The sequence below is a fragment of the Amphiprion ocellaris genome, chromosome 15 (assembly GCF_022539595.1).
Source record: "Amphiprion ocellaris isolate individual 3 ecotype Okinawa chromosome 15, ASM2253959v1, whole genome shotgun sequence".
In the NCBI taxonomy this organism is placed as follows: Eukaryota; Metazoa; Chordata; class Actinopteri; family Pomacentridae; genus Amphiprion; species Amphiprion ocellaris.
In genome coordinates, this window is record NC_072780.1 from 27,206,926 (window position 1) to 27,228,958 (window position 22,033).

The following is a 22,033-nucleotide window of genomic DNA, read 5'->3' on the forward strand; positions in this document are numbered from 1 at the left end:
ATTGAGATTTCTTCTCTCATCTGTCTTGTTTTTGGGCCAATATGCTGCTTAATTTTTACATCAGTTAATACAGATGTCCTCATTTCCATATCAATATTTTTAAAGTTTCCTCACATTTCACAGATTCAGGAAGGAAAAAAAGAAATGTTCACAATATTTTTTACATTTAATTTACTAGATAATCAATCGATTGCTTTAATATGACTTAATATGAATTCTCATTTTTAAATCTTCTCACTTTTCTTCCATCATCTGTCTTATATTTGGGCCAATATGCTGCTTAATTTCTACAACAATTTCTACAAATGTACTAATTTACATATTGACTTTTTTAACATCGCCAAATTTCTCACTAATTCAGAAGAAATGAAACCATTTTTCAAAATATTTCAACATTTTATTTACTGAATAATGAATAAATAGTTTCGGACTGGCCTTTCTTCTCTCATCTGTCTTGTATTTGGGCCAGTATGCTGTTTAATTTCGGACACCTTGCTGTTGATTAGTGGTGCAAAGCCCCTGAAAGCGTCAGTTTTTCCTCCCACATTCTGCATACAGAATATTAACTGTGGTCCGTGAGTGGGTTTTTACTATTTTCGGCATGCAGGAGCTCTTATCTCTGATCCAGAATTGTATCACATCTGTGTGTTTTCAAGTTCAAGCAGGTCTTTAACCTCCAGTTTTCCCGTGGGATGTGTGCATCGCCCCGAGGCAAACTGGGAAAACTCCAACTGCACACACAGACCTCATCCTCCGCTGTTTACTCGATCATTTCTACTGCAGTCTGTCATGTCGGCTTCACGTACACAAACTCTGCATGTTTCAGCACAGAATCAAGAAAAGTTTGGACTTGTCTCGCAGATCCAACACGCCTGTTTTCGACTCTGATTATGCAAATCTTTCCACAGAAATTCAGCATTTTCTGTTCATGGGTCAAAGACCAGCTGTTCTGTGTGGAAGAAGAGAAATAAATGATTGTTTTCTGAGTGATTCTGAGCCTTTTAGTTTCCTTCTGATGGCACTTTTATTACACTATAAATAATACATTTCCTGTATTTGCTGCCATTGACAGTCTCAGTTCGAACCAGTACGAATGGTTCAAACCTGAACACAGTCGGTTGAGGACATTTATCACACTGTCAGAGCAAATACAAAGAAGAGGAACAAATGTCTTTGGTTTTGCTGTGCTGGCTTTGTTTTCAATTAAATCTTGTTTTTTTGTCGTTATTGCTCTCTGATTCTGTTTATTTATGCTCTCCGCATTGCACAGTTTGTTTCTGATGCTTCACTGATGCTTGATCTCTCTATGGAGCTCGCAGCCTCGAAAACTGAGTTCAGGAACCGATTTCCTGATAAAACCTTCAAAGACAACAATTCAGCAAACTTAATGTACCATCGATCCCCTAAAATAACCTTTTAGAATGATTGGTTTTAGGCTTTTAAACACTCATCTACATAAATCAACATTTTTTTAGACATGGCATCCAAGAAATCCCTACATTTACATAATAATTTGGAAGTTTGACTAATATGCTAATTATTATCTTGACATGTTTGTGTGTGCACAAACACAACAAAACATTTAGGTAACATTAAGGGATCATGTAATATTTTAATAAATACTTCATAAGCAATCAAAACTGATTAAAATGTGAACAATAAGTGCAGGTGACCCTTCATTTGTACATTTGAAGATCTTAATTTTTAAATTACAGAAGGTTTCTCTCTAAATTTGGTGTTAGGTAATGTGCAAATAGATGAACTAAAATAGATTAAGGGCTTTTCTGCACTTTTAAGGGTATTCTAAGTGTAAAAACTAAAGGAAAAGTGTTAAATTTTCACAGTGTAAATGGAAAAGACAGAAGTAGATGCACAGCAAAAAATGTAGACAGTTACAGACCATATAAAGACATTTAAACGTCCAGTCAAAAGCAGATAAAATGAGTCCTTACCTTGAATTCAGGACTGTCCAATCACAACCAGCATCACAGCAGAGCCAATCAGTGAGGCAGAAATGTCCAAATCCAGGTAGAGGAAGAAGAAGAAGTCCAGACTCCAGCTGTCGGTTCCAGCCCTGATTAATTCTTGTTTATAAATCTGCCGGGAGAGAAGAGGAGATAGAGTCAGGGGGGTTAGTCGCTGCTTTCATCTTCATCCAGATGCATTGTGGTATGTGAGCAGGTTTTCCTGAGAACTGGGACACGGAGAGATCAGACTACAGCAGACTGGAAGATCAGGTTGACATGTGAACACACACAGAGGATGAGGAGTTGGGCGGGTCCATGTAGAGCCAAATATCAGACATCTGTGGAGTTACTCTCCTATCTTTTATCAAGAGTGCCGTTTTTCAAGTTGTCAACATTTTTCCTCCTTTTTTGCATTCAGCTTTTGTAATGCTTCCCTCCAAACCCTGCCCTCTTTTTCAAACAGGTGCAAACCTGCTCTGCAAAACTGTCTGCATTCAGATAAACTGCTGCTTCCTTCAGTTTCAGTTCATGTCCTCACATTCTGCTGTGCATCTGCAAAAGTTCTGCTCTCAGATTTGTGTCAAACAGCCACAAAGACACCAACCGTCACAATGCTCGACCAGTGAAATCGTCGCTGCATTTCCATAAATTATTAGCATGTTTACACAAGTTCTCAGCATATTTGCACAAGTCACTAGCATGTTTACACATGTTATTAGCATGTTTACACAAGTTCTCAGCATATTTGCACAAGTCACTAGCATGTTTACACATGTTACAGAATATTTACACTAGTGATAAGTATGTTTACACAGGTTACTAGCATGTTTGAATAAGTCACTAGCATGTTTGCACACGTTATTAGCATGTTTGAACAAGTTAGTGAATGTTTACGCTCGTGATAAGTATGTTTACACCAGTCATTAACATGCTTGCACAAGTTATTAGCATGTTTGCACAAGTTCTTTGCTTGTTTGCACAAGTTCCTAGTCCCTAGTATGTTTGTGAAAGCAACATGTTTACACAAGTTACTAGCATGTTCGCACAAGCTATCAGTATGTTTGCAAGTTATTAGCATGTCCACAAAAGTTACTAGCATGTCTGCACAAGTTGCACACGTTTGTACAAGTTATTAGCATGTTTGTACGTTATTAGCACATCTGCAAAAATTACTAGCATGTCTGCACTAGATAGTAGCATGTTTGTACAAGGTAACAGCATGTTTAAAAATTATTAACATGTCTGCAAAAGCTACTAGCACGTCTGCATAAGTTACAAGGATGTTCACACAAGTTACTAAAATGCCTGCAAAAAATTACTAGCATGTTTGTACAAGCTATAATCATGTTTTCAGGTTGTTGGCATGTTTACAAAGTTACTGGCATATCACCAGAAGTTATTAGCATTTTCGCACAACTTACTAGCATCTCTACAGAAGTTACTAATAGGTTCGTACAAGTTATTAGCATGTTTACACAAGTCATTAGCATGTTTGCACAAATTATCTGTTTGTACCAGTTACTATTTGTTTGCATGAGTAACTTGTTCACATTGTCTTTGCATGTTTTCATCTTGTTTGTTCCCTTGTCTCTGCTCGTATTCATGTTATTATATTTTTTTTCGAGTTACTGTATTCAGACAAGCTTTAATCTTCTCCACACAAACTATTTTGTTTGAATAAGTTATTATTCTGTTCACGAGAGGATGTTGGAAACCAGGACAAACTAAAGGTGAAGCTGTTTAAAACATGTTCAGGCAAAAAATAAATCAAATCCAAATCACAAAAGTGGCAGACTAACTGGATTTTCCATCTTTTATCTTCCTGCCTGTGCAGACCTGACATCAGGATTTATCATGGAGACGCAGATCTGAATCCTCACAGCACCAACAAACACAGACGTGACCTCTTCTAAGAAAACAGTTCTAAGAAATGGAGTCCGAGAGGATCAACTGCAGCTGTGCATCTGACGGTAGCTGGACTCCTTCATTGCTGCCACTCAGAAATCATTTTTCCTCACAAGACTCACTGTGAAATGGACAGACGACTGTGTTGATGGTTTTTATGTATTCCAGCTGCACAGCCGGTGCTCCTCAGAAGAACACTTTGAAGTGTAGAACATACAGAGGAGCAGAAAATTCATCCAGTCCAGTGAGGAATCCAACAGCAGCGCCGCTCAGGAATCAGGCCTGCAGCTCACTTTCACTCGGCTCTCTGTGTTTCGGTCGCCGTTTACTCGACTCTCTGAATGACAAACAATGTGAGGTTTGCTGCTGTTAAAAAGCCGTAAACCTGAAGTGAGCTCAGAAAGCAGCGACACAGAGAGAGAACTGGATTATAACTCAGAGGGAACAGACATCAAACCGTCCCAGTGTGGGAAGCAAAAACACAGCAGCTCAATTTGCAGCTGCTAATGTTGGATTTGGGAGTTTAAGAAGAAGAAGAGGAGCTGTAGGAAACACAGCGTGTGTCTGACTTCCTTCATAATCACCTCATTTGTGTGTATTTTGTTTGTTTTATTTATTTATTTATTTATTTTTAGATGTTTCACACATTTCACATCACTTGCACTAGATTTCACGATGTTTTGTTGCCACGAACCAGACGTCTGTTGTGGATCTCGGCTCTAATTAGCTGCTTAATTGGAGAATTAAGACTCCCTGTTTGTTTCTGCTGCAGCTTGTAGCAGTTTGAACCAGACAGCCAGACAGAGTCAAGTCTGAGAAAGTTTTTTCATTTGTTTTTTCTACCTCACATACATGGAACTTAACTGTGCATGACCCACAGATACCAAAAGTATCACAAATTTACCACAACAACCCCCGCAGTCCTCAGCTGAATTCACAAACAGCTGAACGAGCAGCCAGCAGTTAGATTTCCTGACTGGAAGCTGGACATCCTGGGAGTCCATCTGAAATCTGGATCTGTATGTGGACAGTCTGGCAGGTAGCCGGCAGTATGAAAACCAGTGGCTGGCTAAAACTACGTAAGAATACCAGAAGGTGAAGTGGATGCTGGATAGAAAACACAACACTCGCTCACTTGGAGAAAGGTTTTTTGACTAGTAGGTTTGCTTCTGAGTTCTGCAGCCCAAAAGTCGAAAGACTCATTTTTCTAGGTGCTGGAGACATTTAACAAATGGGTCAGTTCACGTCTGACCATCTCATATTTGTCTCATTCATGTTCTGTGCTTGTTATCAAGTAAAACTTAACATTTTTCAGTTACATAAAGAAGTTGAGTCGTGTCGATTTTAACGTCATTTTCTTCACACCAATCGGTGGAACAATGTTAAAAGTGCCATAACTTGACAAATAATGTAGCTAGAATCCTGAAATTCTGCATCCTTATTGATATGTACGTGTGATTTTCAATGGACCAACCCTGCATTGATAGAACAATACCATCCAGTTATATGATGGTGCAAATTTGGTCAAAACGTCTTTTTTTTCCATTCTGATATTCCACCACCCACAAAATCTTATTGTTTACCCTAAGAGGCTGTTAGTTGTTACTATACAGCTGCCAGCGTCCATATCCAGCAGCTACAGAGCAACATTATCATTCATTTTCAACGTTTGCGTCCAACTGAGTCCAATATTCTCTCTCTTTTAGCTCCATTTTTGGTCTCCACCCCACCTACTCTTCAACCTGATGATTGGTAGCAGTGAAATAAACCTAAACGTTCTCCATTGAACTGAATGCACTCTGCCTGTGAGCCTTATTACTCTAAATGACTTTTAAATCAACATTAAAAGCTTGTGTTTGTAGAATATTAAATCATTTGTACCCGATTATTATCAGCTGAAATGCTAATGTACCACCTGCCCATATTCATAGGATTTCTGAAAATAGAACTATATCAACTGGTGATCTCAGCAAAAGAACTATTGAGGAATAAAACAGACAAGTTAGCTGCTGGTTTTAGATGATCTGTCATGTTAGTTGGGGAGTTATAAACTGCTGTTTGCAAAGTTTACACTCGACTTTTTGGACAGCAGTTTGAAGAAAATGCAGTCACATGATGAATACTTTGACATGGTGTCAGTTATTTTGGACTATGTGGTTAATTTGCATCTCTTTCTGGTCTTTTTCTGTTCCTTTGTTGCCATTTTTTGGCTTTTGGTAACTGTAGTTTTTGTAATTTTGGGTTTCCTTGCTGTTGTTCTGTCTCTGTTAGAATTGTTGTCAATGAGATTTGGGGCAACTCTGACTACATGTTAGATCTACAGGTCTCCTTTAAGTTGGGCGAGTTCCAAGTTGTGAAACACAGGGATGCTCAGAGGTAACCACCAAAAATAATGGATTGTATTTATGAATCCGTCTCAAAACTTCAGCATCAGCTTCAGACACATCAGCGGCTTCTTCTCTGTTCCTGTAAACCTGCTTCTGTTCACTCCACTGATTCACTCTGTCATCGTTTGTCTTTAATGAACTTTGTTGCAGCTCGGAGACGAACTGCAGCAGCAGTAAATAAAACAGCAGACCACACCGGTGAGCTGCTGACGCTCCATTAGTCTCCACCATCTCGACTCGTCCTCAGATTCCCATTTAAATCACAGAGCGTCTACACGTCATTACCCAGCAGCCCCTGCAGCGGCGCTCCAACACTGGAGCTCACAGAGGAACCCGGGTCAGATCATTAGCGGCTCCGCAGACCCGACCTCAAACCTGCTTCGAGGTTTCACACCGAAATTCACAACAGATGAGACGATTTGTCTTTATTAACATCTGGTACGACCATCCACACACACAGACACACAGTTTCCTGTTGACTTTCTTCACACTAAGACTGTATTTGTTTCTCTCTGATTCAGAAATCTCAGATTATCTGCTGCAGGAAAAAGGTGAAGGACGTCTGCAGCTGATGATCAAATGTCAAGAAATACTCATTCTCAAGGGCCAAAAATATTCACTTTACAGTGATCAAAAGTAGAGAAATTTTACATTTTGAAGGCTGAACCAGAGACTGTTTTAGTAAAATGATTGATTAATCAGGTTTCTTCAATTCTTCAAGGTAAATTAAAGAGCTTTGAAAACCAAATAAAAAGCAATTTAACACCCATTCAACAATCAATCAATCAATCAATCAATCTTTATTGGTCATTGCACATTTTCATATACAACGAAATTTCATTCGATCATCATTCAATCATGATGTCATAACAGTCATAAAGTCTGACAGCATATGGATTGGAGTTATTAATTATTATAGATAACTGGCAGAAGATACATGATTGATTGAATTCATCTTCTGAACCCAAAAACCTGCCAGTGAGTTAAAAAAGGAAATGAAGAACCACCAAAATAACATAATTCATCGGTTAAGAACTGGCAAAAACACTAAAGAAATCATCCGAATTTCACCTCTCCAACACCACTGAAATGAATCATCTGTGATGTGTCGTTCCATCAGGAAAAATAACCAAATCTCAGCTTAAAATCGTGCACAGAACATGCCAGAATAAAGATGAATGCAGCAGTTCAAGTAACTTTCATTGTTTCCCATTCACAGTGCCGGGCTGCACAAACTCAGAACATGTCTGTCAGAATGTAAAACTTGCAAAACGTGAGGACATAGTCACTAAATCGGACAAACGAGTGTGTTGGATCAGAATCACATATTCCAACTTTAACCCTCTGAACTTCAGAACCAGGGTTTGAACGGCTTGTTTTCTTTGAAAAATATAAATGAATAGATAAATATTACAATATTTATTCAAGCCAGAAACAGCTGGCTTTTCAACTGTGTCATGAGTTTCTGTCCGAAAACCCAACAGGGCGTTAAGGTCCATGAATCAGCTGTTTCTGGAAGCCCCTAGGGCCAGGTACAAACACTGGGGTGATCGAGCCTTTTCAGTCGCTGGGCCCAGACTTTGGAACAAACTGCCCCTTGACATGTGCACCATCACTGACTTTGGCCTTTTCAAAGCCCGGCTCAAAACGTATTTTATCAGACCGGCTTTTAATATTCAGTAATATGGTGACACTTTATCTTATTTTATTTGATTTTATTTTCTTGACGTGTTCTATTGTTGCTTTCTTTAATTTGCTTTTATTCGAATTTTATTGTTTGATTTTAACTGGAAAACACTTTGGTCACCTTGAGTGTTGTAAAGTGCTCTATCAATAAATCTTGATTGATTGATTGATTGATTGATTGATTGATTGATTGATTGATTGATTGATTGATTGATTGATTGATTGATTGATTGATTGATTGATTGATTGATTGATTGATTGATTGATGAGTGACGTTCAATTTTGTCTGGAAAATGAATCAAATCTCAGCTTCAGATGAGGAAATTTCACCAAATCACTTTATTCTATATTCAGACATTCCCCAAAAAGAAACAAGTTTGCACCAGAACCTGATAAAAATCAGCACAACTGAGAAACCATCTGTGACCAACAGTCAAAAATTCATAGTTTTAGGTTGAACTGCAGCCAGTGTTTCCACAGAGCAAAGAGGAGACGAAAAGAGAGACAGAGGAGGACAAAGTTAACTGGATCAAGAAAATAAACGCAACATGGCTCAAAAACAGCAAACAGAGCGGCCTGTTATTGGGAGATACACTCTGCATGGTAAAACATCTTGTGAATTGGTAAATTTTTTCACGATTTACAACATTCTAACGATGTCATGCTGCACAAAAGATATGTGAGTTCTCTTTGCTTCTGTTCATGGTTGTTCTGTTTCCATAGAGGTGCAGGACTTTATACTGTAGTGAAAAATGAACCCACGGTGAAGAAAAAATGTGACAGGAGCAATGGAAAACAGAATTCAAAGGGTTAATGAATTAATGACATGATAACTAATTTAAGTTCAGATCAACAAAAGATGCACAGAAAACACTTCATAACCAACATTCCTGCTATTAGGAGGAAGAAGAGGAAATGCTGCCCAGTGCTGCCAGTCAAATTCATCCAGATGAGATGTTTTTATTTCTTCTAAGGGTTTCTGTTTAATTGTTTATGCGTGAATTGAATAAGCACAGAATAAATGGTGAATGGAAGCAAACTGCAGATTATGGTTCGTGATTAAACATCTGTCACAACTTTGCAGAATCAAAGTCTTCAGATGTGTTGTTTTCTTCAATCAACAACCCCCCAAAAAATCAAAGACACTCGGATCAGAAGTAAATCCACTTAAAGAAAGGCAGGAATCAGAGAGAATTCGACACAGTTTCTCCTGTTTTGCTTGAAATATTACTGGAACCAATTGAGGAAATAGCTGCGGATTATTTTTCTGCTGCAGTCGAAGCTCTATGAGGTCTGAAGTCTGCAGCGACATGTTTTACATTTTTATGGCACATTTGAGGTTTTAATTGTTTCTCCCTGCTGGCTGCAAATCAAACCTGGAGCAGAAAAAAACTGCCCAGCAGAGGAGAAACTGTGGGCTCCACTCTAATGCTGAAATGCAATTATATTAGAGAAGGAATTATTCGGTGCAGAACAAACAAGGCTTTACATTCCAGGTTTGATTTCTAAAACCACAACCTTCACTGTCAGGATTCCAAGAGCAGCAGTCAGATTGTTTGCTCATGTTGGTTCCAGATGATCACTTAATCTTCATCTATAAAACAAAAATATTGATCATCTTTTTTGGCTTCTTCTCCTCTGAGGATTTTCCGCCTTTTTCTGATTCACATCACAGTAAACTGAACATCTTTGGGTTTTGAACTGTTGGTTGCATGAGGACATAAAAAGAAGCTGCTTCTGGACGTTAGGAGACCAAGAAATTCATTAAATAGTGACTCTGACAATACTGTTGTCCATTTAAAAATAACCTAAAAGCCCTGAAGAGAACACTGGGGTATATTTATGTTTTTGAATCATTTCTGCCCAGAGAAGAAGTTTAATGCACTGAAAGGCTGCAAAAAATGTTTTTACTGTTGATTAATCTGTTTGTTCATAATTTAACGTTTGAAATGTCTGATGATTGTTTTTAAAAATGACATTCAGAGATTCTACATTGCAAAAATATTCAGTTTAGTGCAACAAAGAAGAAACAAAACTAAAAAAAAATCACATTCTAGATGCTGAAATCTGAGAATTTAAGCTTTTTGTCCAAAAAAAAACATTGTTCCAAACAGTTAATTTTTTTTATCAGAATTCTTTTCAGTTTATTTCATAGTTGACTACTAGTTGATTAACTGCAGCAGCTCTGATGCCCCAGATGAACAGGACCCAATGAAAGAAACAGAAATGTAACACAGTCATGATTTCTATGTTCTTTTCAAGGTTAAACTGGAGCTCTTTTCATGATGATTTTTTGGTACTAAGTGGAGAATTAGCTAAACAAACTAACTGATAATATTTGCATATAAATAGTAGATGAATATGTGCAGAATTTACTTTGTTGTTTGCTGATTCTAATGAAATTATGTTAAAATTGGAGCTACAATTGCATAGAAATAGGTTTTAATGGCAATCTGCCAAGATACTGCAGATACAAATGAGCTTTAAGCAAACTGTGGGATAAAACTGCAAATGGTAGCGTTTGTATTTGATCCTGAACATGGTCCTGAAGAGATAAAATAAAGTAAAACTAAATGTGGTGTCAAAAGGTGATGAAGAAAACCAGCAAACTACAGACACTGGAAGCTGAAAACTTCTTGAATCATCAGATTCCTTCTGCTTCCTGCTGATCAATGAACTAAACGATGGTTTCCTCAAAATTAATGAAGAACTGAGAGTCTGCAGAGAAGCTGAACTCTACATCACCAAAACGCCGGCAGCGAGCGGCTTGATGAAGCAATAAAGAGCCTCATCAGAGCAGAATGAAGCGCCGCCATCGTTAAGTGTGCAAATGAAGCGACAGTAATATCTATCTGCAGTCCCTCTCGGTTTTCAACATGTTTCCAGGCCTGGATGGCGTCTAGAGGTTCGAGCACAGACGGCAGGAATCGGTTGTACAACATGCAGGTCTGTAGCGTTGAAATAAAGCTTGAGTGGAGCTTCTGGACTGAGTTGTGGGCGACGACGGCCGGCAGGTTTGAGCAAATGAGGCGAAAACGACTTGTTCAGATCGAGAGCTGGGAAGCCGGGCAGCGAGGGAGAAAATTAAAAAACACAGACAAATGAGGGAACGACAGCAGAAAATAAAAGCGATGCTGCAGCGTGAGGCGATGTTCACCCATGGGGAGCTCTCAGTCAAACCCTGCTTCATGCAAATGCTGCCGTCAAGCCACATTTGATTGTGATTTGATTGCCAGCGTGCCGCAGAGGAAATCACCGGATCACAAAAAAAACACTCCCAGGGCTCGACTCTCCTCAACCTCAGACTTTGTTCTGGTCGAGACTTACAGAGAAACACCCTGCTGGCTGTTAATCACAGTCACAAAAAAATAACCTGTCCAAAAGAATTAAACTGTGGGCAGGAGAAGGCAGAGGTCTGATTAAAACATGATTATTCAAATATCAAATGACTTTAGTCAGAAAAAACAAAGCTCCTGAACTTGAGAAAAAGCTACATAGCCCTCAGAAATAGGTATTTTTCATTAAACGGCACCGAACTCAACCTTAAATACCTTGATTGTACTCCAGTGTAGTTGTTATTATACAACTTTCTAGTCAAGGACATGCAGTATAAACACGACTGGTCTCGTAGTGTAGTTGGCCACATGGACACAAATGTTGCGCTGCATGCAGATGTTCATGAAAGGGTCTGCAAGGACTTCCACAATCAGAAAAATGATTACCTATACATTACAGAACCCCAATACATCCTCACTTACTCACAGATATGGAGAGTTTAAAACCGGCTTCAAAACATCAGGTTGTTTAGAGGCGCTCTTTCTTGAAACCACATTAGTTTTTCAATTGCTTTCAGTAGAAGAGTTGCATGTTATATTTTTGGTATAAAGCGAGACGAGATGCTGAGTATTTATTTTACACTCAGTGCCACAATGAAAAAATTCTCAGTTTTGGGTAGTCAGATCAGTCTTTAATACTTTTTCTAGAGGAGGGGAATAAAAGCTCTGCCATGTTTGTATCTCCTTAAAGTAATCACAATTGTTGTCCACAATGCAGCAAACGTGAGCACTGTAGGGATTTAGCTAGCAACAGGCCACCATGACAAAAATGTCTGGGGCGGTTAATGACTTCCACCAACAGATCAAGTTCTCAAGACAAAGATAGGAGTTTACTAGGGCAACATCTTTACTGCAGAATGACCGTTTTTGTCACAAAAGCCAAAAAATGCAAATACTGTACACAGTACTTCATTTATATTTACAAATAATCAATTTATAATGCTGCCGACTATCAGTTACGAAGACTGTTTAAAATTTGTATCCCTGGTGATGGTGTGAGCAAATATTTCATATGTTGCAATAAAAGCTGTATCTCGAGCACCATGGTCAACCTATTAATTATGACCAATTAACAAGCAGCCAAGATACAAAAACAAGCAGCAATAAACCTGTGTACATAATGAGCTAATTATTATTCAATATCAGCAAATATGATAGTAAAAAATAGCAAAGTCCCGAAGAAGTTTTGGTTTTTATTTGCTCTAGATCAGAACCTAATCATTTAGCATTTCATATCTGTCGATACCCTATTTTTCTCGTCCACACTTCAAGTATTCTACATTAGCTGGAGTAGCGCTTACTATTTAATACTATAGAGATCAGAGCAGGTGGGCAGTTCAATGCTGGCAAGGAGAGAGCATTATGGGACTTTAGCTAGTCAACGGACACCATGATGAAGTCTTCTGGGAGCTGTAATGACTTCTGACCAGGAAATGAGGGTCAGAATAAGCTGGGACAAACTAGCACAGTAGTCCTACATCCCAGTGGAACATCTTAATGCTATTTTGAGCTGTTTCTTACCTTCCTGTATGACAACAGGTGTAAACTAAGAATTGGATATAACTTTGCGCCGATACTCATAATTGGGACCATCCTAATTGTTCAGTCAGGCCTGGGATATCCCTAATAGTAAGCTTTTTCTATAGTACTTTTTGAGCAACATAAACAAAATTAGGAATAACTGAACAGGGTAGAAAACGAGGATTACTACATTATTTCTACACCAAGGAACGCGGTGGGGTTATGTGACAATCAGCGTACGTTGGTCTGTTTGTCTGTCTTTCTGTTAGCAACATTACTAAAAAACGAAATAACGGATTTGGATGAAATTTTCAGGTCAGAAATGACACAAGGACAAAATTATTAGATTTTGTGGCTTATAGTCTGGATCCACGGACTTGTTAAAGATTTCTGTATCATTGCCAGATAGCGGCACAGCATCACTGTAACTATGACAACAAGTGAACGCTACGTCAGCTGCCTGCTGGCGATCACATGATTGCAATCCTACTACAAATCCACCGCTGCAGACTAATCAGGACTTATCCACTGGAAATAATACAATGACTGAGCAGCCTTGGCAGAGTACTGCTCTCTCTGGGTGCTTTTCTTGTTTTTAAAATGCTATGCTTTCTCCCCTACTCCAACCAGTTGAGGTAGACATCTCCCCTCCCTGAGCCTGACTCTGCTGAACATTTTCTTTCCGTTAAAGGTGAGCTGTTCTTCTTCCCACTGTTGCCAAAGAGTTGCTTAAAGGGAGCCTTTGGATTTGCTCAGATGCTATGTGAAGCGCCCTCAGATGACCTGTGTTGTGAATTGGCTCTATATAAATAAAACTGAACTGAATTGAATTATCGTGTCCAGCAGCAGCAGCATCTTCTTTATTTGCTGCCTCCCAGCAGCCCTGAGGCCACCCATCTCCTCCCATACAGAAACACACCATAAAGCCAGAACAGTCTGTTACAGTATAAACCCTTTAAATGTTCTAAAGATATTAAAAACACCAAAGTTCCTCCTTTTGTTGACTCCAGGAAATACTGGCAGTGCTGACACCGAAGCTGCCTGTTAAATGAAATGCAACATGCCAAACTCCACACGCAGCCTGAGTCTAATCCGGAGCGTGAAAAGCTGTGGGGATCCAGCAGAGCTACACTCGGTCCTGCTTCACGCTCGCTCGCTCGCTCACCGCAGCCTCGGCGGGTTAATAAGTGTAAATCTGCTGCCGCTTCCTGCAGGGGGAACTGTCAGATCTGTCACCTCATGCAGATTTACCGCACCGGCGTTAAACCCTTGGCGGGTTAACGCGCTCTGCACACGCTCACAACGCGTCCCACATGCCGCAGCTTTTTGCATCTGACCGCTCACCTTCGGCATACATCACATGCTTCCGCTCAGAAACGCTTGTTATGAATCTCTGCGTGGAGGAGCCGAATGAGAAACGTCACGTGAACCTGCTGTGAACATGGGAGAACTCAACAACACAAGAGAGAAATTCATGAGAAATATATCTTCTCCAAACAGGCCTCCAGACTGAGGAAAACAAAACTTTCCTACACTGAAATAGTTGTGAATAAACGTCGTCTAAAGCAGCTTGTTGTGTCTGTAGATTCCCTCAGTGAGTCCTCAGAATGATCAGGTGGATCAGTGTCGCTTCCAGGTTTCTGTGACTCAGTTTGACATCGAGTCTCGACTTTAATCACAGTCAGTCACCCTCAACTACCTGCTGGCGCCTATCCCAACACACAACCACTGCAGGTAACAGGAGTTTAATGCAATTTAAAATATGCTTTTACTGTCACGCAGGATTGCCTGATCCACTGACTACAAAGAGACACAAGATGACCACAAATACACGCAAAATGACCATAAAAAGATGCAAAATTACTGCAAAGAGACTAAAAAACTAACCATAAAAAGATGCAAAACAACTACAAAGAGACTAAAAAACTAACCATAAAAAGATGCAAAACAACTACAAAGAGACATAAAATTACCAAAAAACCTCAAAATGACCATAAAAAGATGTGAAATTACCAAAAACTCACAACATTACTATATAAAGAACCAATATGACCAAAAAGAGGCATGGAATGACCAAAAACACACAAATGTCCATACAAAGATATAAAATGACCACAAACAGATGCAAAAAGACTACACCAGACAGAAACTTAGGATTAAAGATGCTAAATACACAGAATTCTCATAAAAAGATACAAAATTACTGTAGTGACCAAAAATACAACCACAAAGACACAAAATGACTTTAAAAATATGCTAAATAACCACCAACAGACATGCAGAATGAACATAAAATGATGTTAAATTGCTTCAAAGACACACAGAATGACCAAATTCACAATAAATTACAAGGAAAAGACACAAAATGACTTCAAAGGTACCAAAAATACAACTGCAAAGATGTATAAAAAGACCTTTAAAAATGCACAGTGACCACAACAGACTCAAAATGACCAAAGATATACAGCATGACCAATAAATGATGCAAAATTACCTCAGAGAGATGCAAAACGACCAGAAACACACATGGAATTACCATGAGACTCTGCAATGTAAATACAAAGACACGCAAAACGATCATAAAAAGATACAAAATGTTCACCAAATACATGCAGAATAGCCGTAAGATTTTGCAAAATGACTTCAAAGAGATGCAAAATGAGCATAAAAGGCTGCAAAGTGACCACAAAGTCATGCAAAATTACAATTAAAAGATGCAAAATAACTACACACACAAACAACATGGCTGTAAAAAGATGCAACACAACTACAAGTTGTTGTTCACTCATCAAATTAGAATGTGAGATTAAAAAAAAAACATTTTTGTACGTGAAGTCAAACAGTTTGATGATCATCAGCTGGACACATTTTAAACACTGTAAAGTCATTTAAAGGTCGACACTGATTTCACTTTGGATTTTATTTTAAAACAGGTTATACAAAATATTCATCAACTGAAAATGACTGAAAAGCTCATTAAGAATAAATTTAATGTTCTTTTTTATCTTGTCCTCGCATTGAATGTTCCTTAAAACCTGGTTATTCTTTGTATTGAGTTTAATAAAACAGCAAACAGGTTTGTTTGCACTGAATACTTCATTAACTGTGAACAAATGCCTTTCTGTTCCCTGCAGTAAAAACAGGTAAATCTGCTTATTAACACGCAGCAGATTAACAGTAAATGGACTAATCCACTCTTTGTTCAGAGTGTGTGTTTGAGTTTTACGGCTTGTGAGGACATTTTGTTGGTCCTCACTTTAATACAGAGATTCAAAAAGGTTTGAGGTTCAGACTGTGGAACATCAGAGCTGCAGTGATTGATTAGTTCATGATCAGCTGTTAAATTAATCACCAACTATGTTAATAATCAATTAATCAGTTTGAAAAAGAAAAAAACAGGGAAAATTCTCTTATTGCAGCTTCATAAATGCAATTTTTTGTTGGTTTTTTGTTTGTCCTCTGTGACAGTAAACTGAATATCTTTGAGTAAAGTCTCAAAACAAAAAAAGCAACACAAAATCACCACAAAGAGATACAAACCACCTACAGAGAGATGCAAAATAACCCTGCTGAAGACACAAAACTCAACCACAAAAAGACGCAAATGGACCCCAAAAAAGTCTGGAATCAACCACAAAGACAGCAAAAAGAAAGATGACAAAAATAATCATAACCAGAGACAAATGACCACAAAAAAACACAAAAGGCTCACAAAGAGAGACAAAATAAACATAAAGACATATAAAACGACCAAGAGACCCAAAACAAGCACAAAAAGTGACAAAACAGCCACAAAGAGAGACAAAATGACTGATGTGCAATGACCAAAGGCACACAAAACGACAAAAAGACACAAAACGACTACAGAAAGAAGCAAAAGAACTTTATAAACATACAAAAGAACCACAAATAAGGGCAAAAAGACCACAAATGGACACAAAACGATCTTTAAGATACACAAAATAACCACAAAAAAGAGGCAGACTGACCACAAAGAGATGCAAAATAACCACAAAGAGAGGCACAAAGGAACAGCAGATTTTATCAGTCAGGATCCTCACAAAGATAGAAGTGTGTGCGTGTGTGTGTGTGTGCGTAGAAGTGTGTGTGTGTGTGAGTGAATATTAAAAGTCACGTGACAAATTAAACGGATAAAAAGATACGACGAAAACCGGCAGGATGAACCGACGCAAACAAAAGAGGAAGAAACACACACAGCTGGAGAGAGAAAACACACTGCAGCCATCCTGCACATGTTTGGCAGCGAGTGGATGCTGGAGGTGAGCCAACACACACACACACACACACACACACACACACACACACACACACACACACACACAGGTCAGCTGAATGTGATGTTCAGAGCCTCCTACATTCCTGCTACTCTGAGCCAAGACAACGTGTCCAAACAAATACAGGCGGCGACGCTGACGAAGAGCAGAGCGAATCTAAAATGCTTCACATTCCTCCACGTCAAGAGAAAAACTGTTGTACCTCCACATTTTTATCTCACACAGGTTTCTGGTTTTATTTTATCAGCAGCTGGAAACACTTCAGAGGAGCCGCAGGTTCTGATTGGACGTTCTGGACAGCTGATTAATTAATGCGAGCCGCTCTGATTGGTTGCATCGGATATGACGGAGAAACACCAGCGAGGAAACGCTTTGAAAGTGAAACGCTGATGACTTCCAGAAGTATGTGGACACCTGCACTTACTTCAACACAACATCGCTACGATCGGATCTGTTCCAAGAGATTCAGAGGTAAGGAGGGAAATTGTAAAACATCAAGCCTTTTAACAAAACAGAAGAGACTTAAAATGACTAAAAACACACATAATGATATAAAACATAAGGTTGCGTAAAATTACTATAAAAAGATAGAAAATTACCACAAAGTCACACATAACCAACATTTTTTTTGCAACTGAGAGCAGCAAATACGTGAACCTAAAGCTGTGTTTCTGCAGTCTCCTTGGAATTTCCCTGATTCACAGCCAAATCTTCAGCATCCAGAGGAAACCCAACCTGTCTGAGGCCTCCTCACTACTTTAAATCCTTCTCAGCGTTTCCTTCGTCGCACGTTAAAGGCCAGACAAATGAAATCACTCAGAGCCGCGGGACACGTGCGAGGTCCTCCGCCGGCTCGCTTCAAAGAAATTTCATCTGTCTTCATCTCAGAGTGTCAATTTACAGAAACCTTGGTGGCAATCAGTCGGGGGAAAGAGGGGAGAGAGAGGGAGGAAAATGGAAGATGGAGGATTAAGAGAAGATGAAGGGAGGATGGATGGAGGAAGGAAGGAGGATGGAAGGAGAGAATGGAGGGAGGAAGGAGGGAAGATGAAGGGAGGATGGTTGGAGGATGGATGGAGGAAAGGATGGATGGAGTAACGAGAGAGTAAGGAGGGAGTAAAGAGGGAGGCAGGAGGGAAGATTGAGGGAGAAAGGAGGGAAGATTGAGGGAGAAAGGAGGGAGGATAGAGGGAGGATGAGGGAGAAAAAAGGGAAGATGGAGGGAGGATGGATGGAGGGAGGAAGGAGGGGAGCTGGAGGGAGGAGGGAAGATGGAGGAAGGAAGGAGAGAGGAAGGAGGATAGATGGAGGGAGGAAGGAGAGAGGAAGGAGGGAGGGAGGGAGTCTGTCCATGAACATTATTTACTGAGTCTACTGTATTTAACGTGTTTGCTCTACTTGAATTTCATGAATTTTCAATGGAGTTTGAAAGTTTTGTGAAAAATCATCAAAATGACACCATTTATCAGAGCTAGAAACTGTAAAAACAGAAAAAAACGGCAGATTTTCAACTTTCCTACAGTCCTCGGTCTGCTCATCTATGGCATGTCGTTTCATCAATAAAATTAAGCAAAAACAGTTTACATTAAGGCATAAAATTGTGATATTTGAGAAGATTGTAAATCAGGATGCTTGTTTTTATTCGTTGCTCTGAACCCCAAAACTTAGCTGCTAGTTTGAAAGGCTTGCTGTCTTTAAAAAGTCATCAAAACTACACCATTTATCAGCACCGAAAACTGTAAAAACAGGGAAAAAAAGTCAGATTATCAACTTTTTCCTCAGTCCTTGAACTCATCACGAGTCACTTTTAAGTTTATAGGGTTAGATATTTCTGAGTTGTTTCTACTTCTAGTCATGGTTGTTCTGTTTCCATGGAGGTGCAAGACTTCATATTATAGAGAAAAATTAGCCTATAGTGAGTAAAAATACGACAAAAAAAACAAGAATCTGCTTGAGATTCAAAGGGTTGAAGTGGACACCGACACCGCTTTTTTTTACTTTCCATTATGAGGTAAACGTCGGCTGCATAATGTAGCGGCTGCAGAATAATGACTCCATATGCATTTAGACGGCTCCATAAAGACCTGCAATCATTCTGCAATTCTGGCTGAAATTTCCTGGAAAATTAGGGCAATTTATAGTAAAAAAAAAATAAAAAGACCAAATGGAGAAACTGAGGAAAATCTACCCAGCAGAGAAGAATAAGAGTGAAAGAGGAGTAAAGCTGGAGGCGGCCGCGATTCACATTCAGTCGATTTTATTTCCAACAAAACAGTAAATAACAAAATCTGCCTATGTGTTAATAAAACCTGTTTTCCTTTGTTTTTTTTTCCGTTAGAAGAAAAACCTTTCTTCCGTTTTATTTCTTCAGTGCTGCCGACTGTTTGTCCTGATGTGTGCAACTAAAACACAGATGTCTTACACTCTGTACTGGACCTGAACGCATCCTGTGTTTGAAGATTTTTATACTAAGATTTTGATGTATACGATTTTTACTTGGAAAAAAAAGTTTTTCTTAATCATTTGGACTCTTACCATGAATGTGTATTTTAAAATCTCGTATTATTGATGATTTTTAGTTAAAGATCTGAATTTTAGTGTCTTCATTTTTCCTTTTTAAATGAAAGTTCTCATTAACTGTGTGACAAACCTTGACAAGGTTTATTTACTTTGTTTTATTTACTAGCATATTTACGTGTCTTTTTATTTTGAAAATGACTTTTTCCCTCTTAAATTTTAAATTTTTTATTACAAATTAGACTTTTTATTTTTTTATATTTACAAAGTAAAACTCTTATGTTTAGTTTTTCATGATTTTTTAAAGATTTTATCAACTTTATTGCATCATTTTGACTCAGAGTCAAAACATTGTCTCCCTATCTCATAATAGCGAGTTTCTAGTCCCTAGATTTTTGTTTTCATGTCAAAAATAGACTGTTTAGTATCTTAATTACTGAATAAAAGTGTTTATATTCAATATTTGGTGTCGAATCAGTTCCTGATAAAATGTAAAATACTACAGCTGTAATTGATAATCTTCTTTTGACATGAGACAAAAACTAGAATATAATAATATCTGAACATCAACATCAATGAAGATCCTCCTCAGGTGCCATTTTATCCAACAATAACACAATAAAACACAACAAAATACAACAAATCCTTCATGTCAGAGCCGATTTCATGTCTCATCGGCCTTTTGTCTCCGTCTACAAACTGATTTATCAAACGAAGGACGACCATGTGGAGGAAAACGGAAGTAAAAAATCTAACTATTGTCTCTGAACTTTCCGCTTTAACACCTCAGCTGCTAACATCCAAACACCTCCCACAGTCTTTGCATCGCTGCAAGAAAACAGAGAAGTTTTCAACATTTTCCCAGCAGGACACTGACCAGCTGTCCTCGCTCAGATGCAAATATGGTTTTACTGTCGACTCACATGTTTTCTGGAGGTTTAAGGCTCATCCTGAAGAATCACAGACGAAACCCGGATGGATTCTTTGACCTTCAAATTCACAGAAGAAGACTGAAACCAACGTCCTCATTTTCTCGTCTCTACTGCCCGATTTCCTCCAGTTTATTCAGAGAATCACCTTTTTCGACAGTGAAGGACACGTTTACACAAAAAACTGCTCACCGGCTGCAGAAACATTACATGCAAATGAGGAGTTTTCTTCCCTTCAGCAGGTTTTTCAATGGAATAATTCAGCGTCCAGCTGATGTAAAAAACTGCTTTCTGCTGGAGATGAAAGATCAGTAATGATGGAGGTGAAGGTTTTATTTGCGATTTTAAATATTCAAAAAGCACAAACAGCATCTGTGCTGGTTCTTCTGGAGGCAAGTGAGTAGGATTTACAGATTTCAGTTTTATAGTAATTCATCTCACTTGGCCTCTTTGGTTTTTGTAACATATTTTAATGGAAAATATACAGAGGCTGATTACTGTTATTAGAATTAAAAGTTAATTGTGATAAAAATATTTCTAGCTGATGACTTTAACTTTTTATTTAATCATTGTAACTTTTTATTCAAAATTTTACCATTATACTCACAACTGTAGCTCCTAAATTTTTAGCTTGACTTTTAACTCTTAGTTTAGATTTTAATGCCATTATTTTCTGTCTTTTAACTTTTGTAACTTGTCAGTTTAACTTTTTTCAATCAAATATATTGTTTTGCCATAATTTTTACTTTTGGACACATGGTTTTAAAATTTACAATTAAAAATTTTAGGTTTTCATCTCAAAATTTTTATACATTTCAGGCTTGTAATTTTAACTTTTTTGTCATCATTTTCACTTTTAAACATGGTATCTTAAGTTTTTATGTCAGAATTTTAACTTTTAAATTTGGAAATTTTACTTTTTACAGCAAAATTTTAGGTAGGTCCAACTCATAATTGTCACTTTTTATCCTATAATTCTTACATTCGGTCATAATTTTGACTTTGTCTGTCATAATTCTAAATTATACCATAGAATTTTAACATTAAAACTCAAAATTGCAACTTTTTGGTTAAACCATTTACATCATAATTGTAATGTTGTCCTAATTTTACCTTTAAAAATCATAATTTTAACTTTTTAACTCAGAGGTTGAACTTTTAAACTTGTAATTTATCCTTTTTGTGTCAAAATTTTCGGTTTTCAAGTAACAATCTTTTAACAAACTTTTTAACTCATGAATTTAGCCTTTTAACTTACAATTTTAACTTCTAAACCAGAGTTTCAACTTTTTAATTCTATTTCTTCTAAAAAAAAAATTATTAAATCAGAATTTTTAACTGACTAAAGTGCACCCGAGGGCAAGTGAGAGACTCTGAAATCAACTGGAAGAAGGTAATTTGGTGTAATGGCATCATGATGTGAAGCATGGTGGTGGCAGCATCATGATGTGAAGCACGGTGGTGGCAGCATCATGATGTGAAGCATGGTGG

At 38.1% G+C, this 22,033-nt stretch overlaps 1 protein-coding gene across 2 annotated transcripts in view; it reads right to left on the reverse strand.

Moving 5' to 3' along the window:
* LOC111570492 (semaphorin-6D-like) overlaps positions 1–22,033 on the reverse strand; it is a 263,043-nt gene that overhangs the window by 217,007 nt on the left and 24,003 nt on the right. For both annotated transcript variants that reach the window (XM_055018212.1, XM_055018211.1), the window contains exon 2: positions 1,953–2,097. The gene's annotated coding sequence lies outside the window, so the exon portion shown is untranslated. The remainder of the gene's footprint in view (positions 1–1,952; positions 2,098–22,033) is intronic.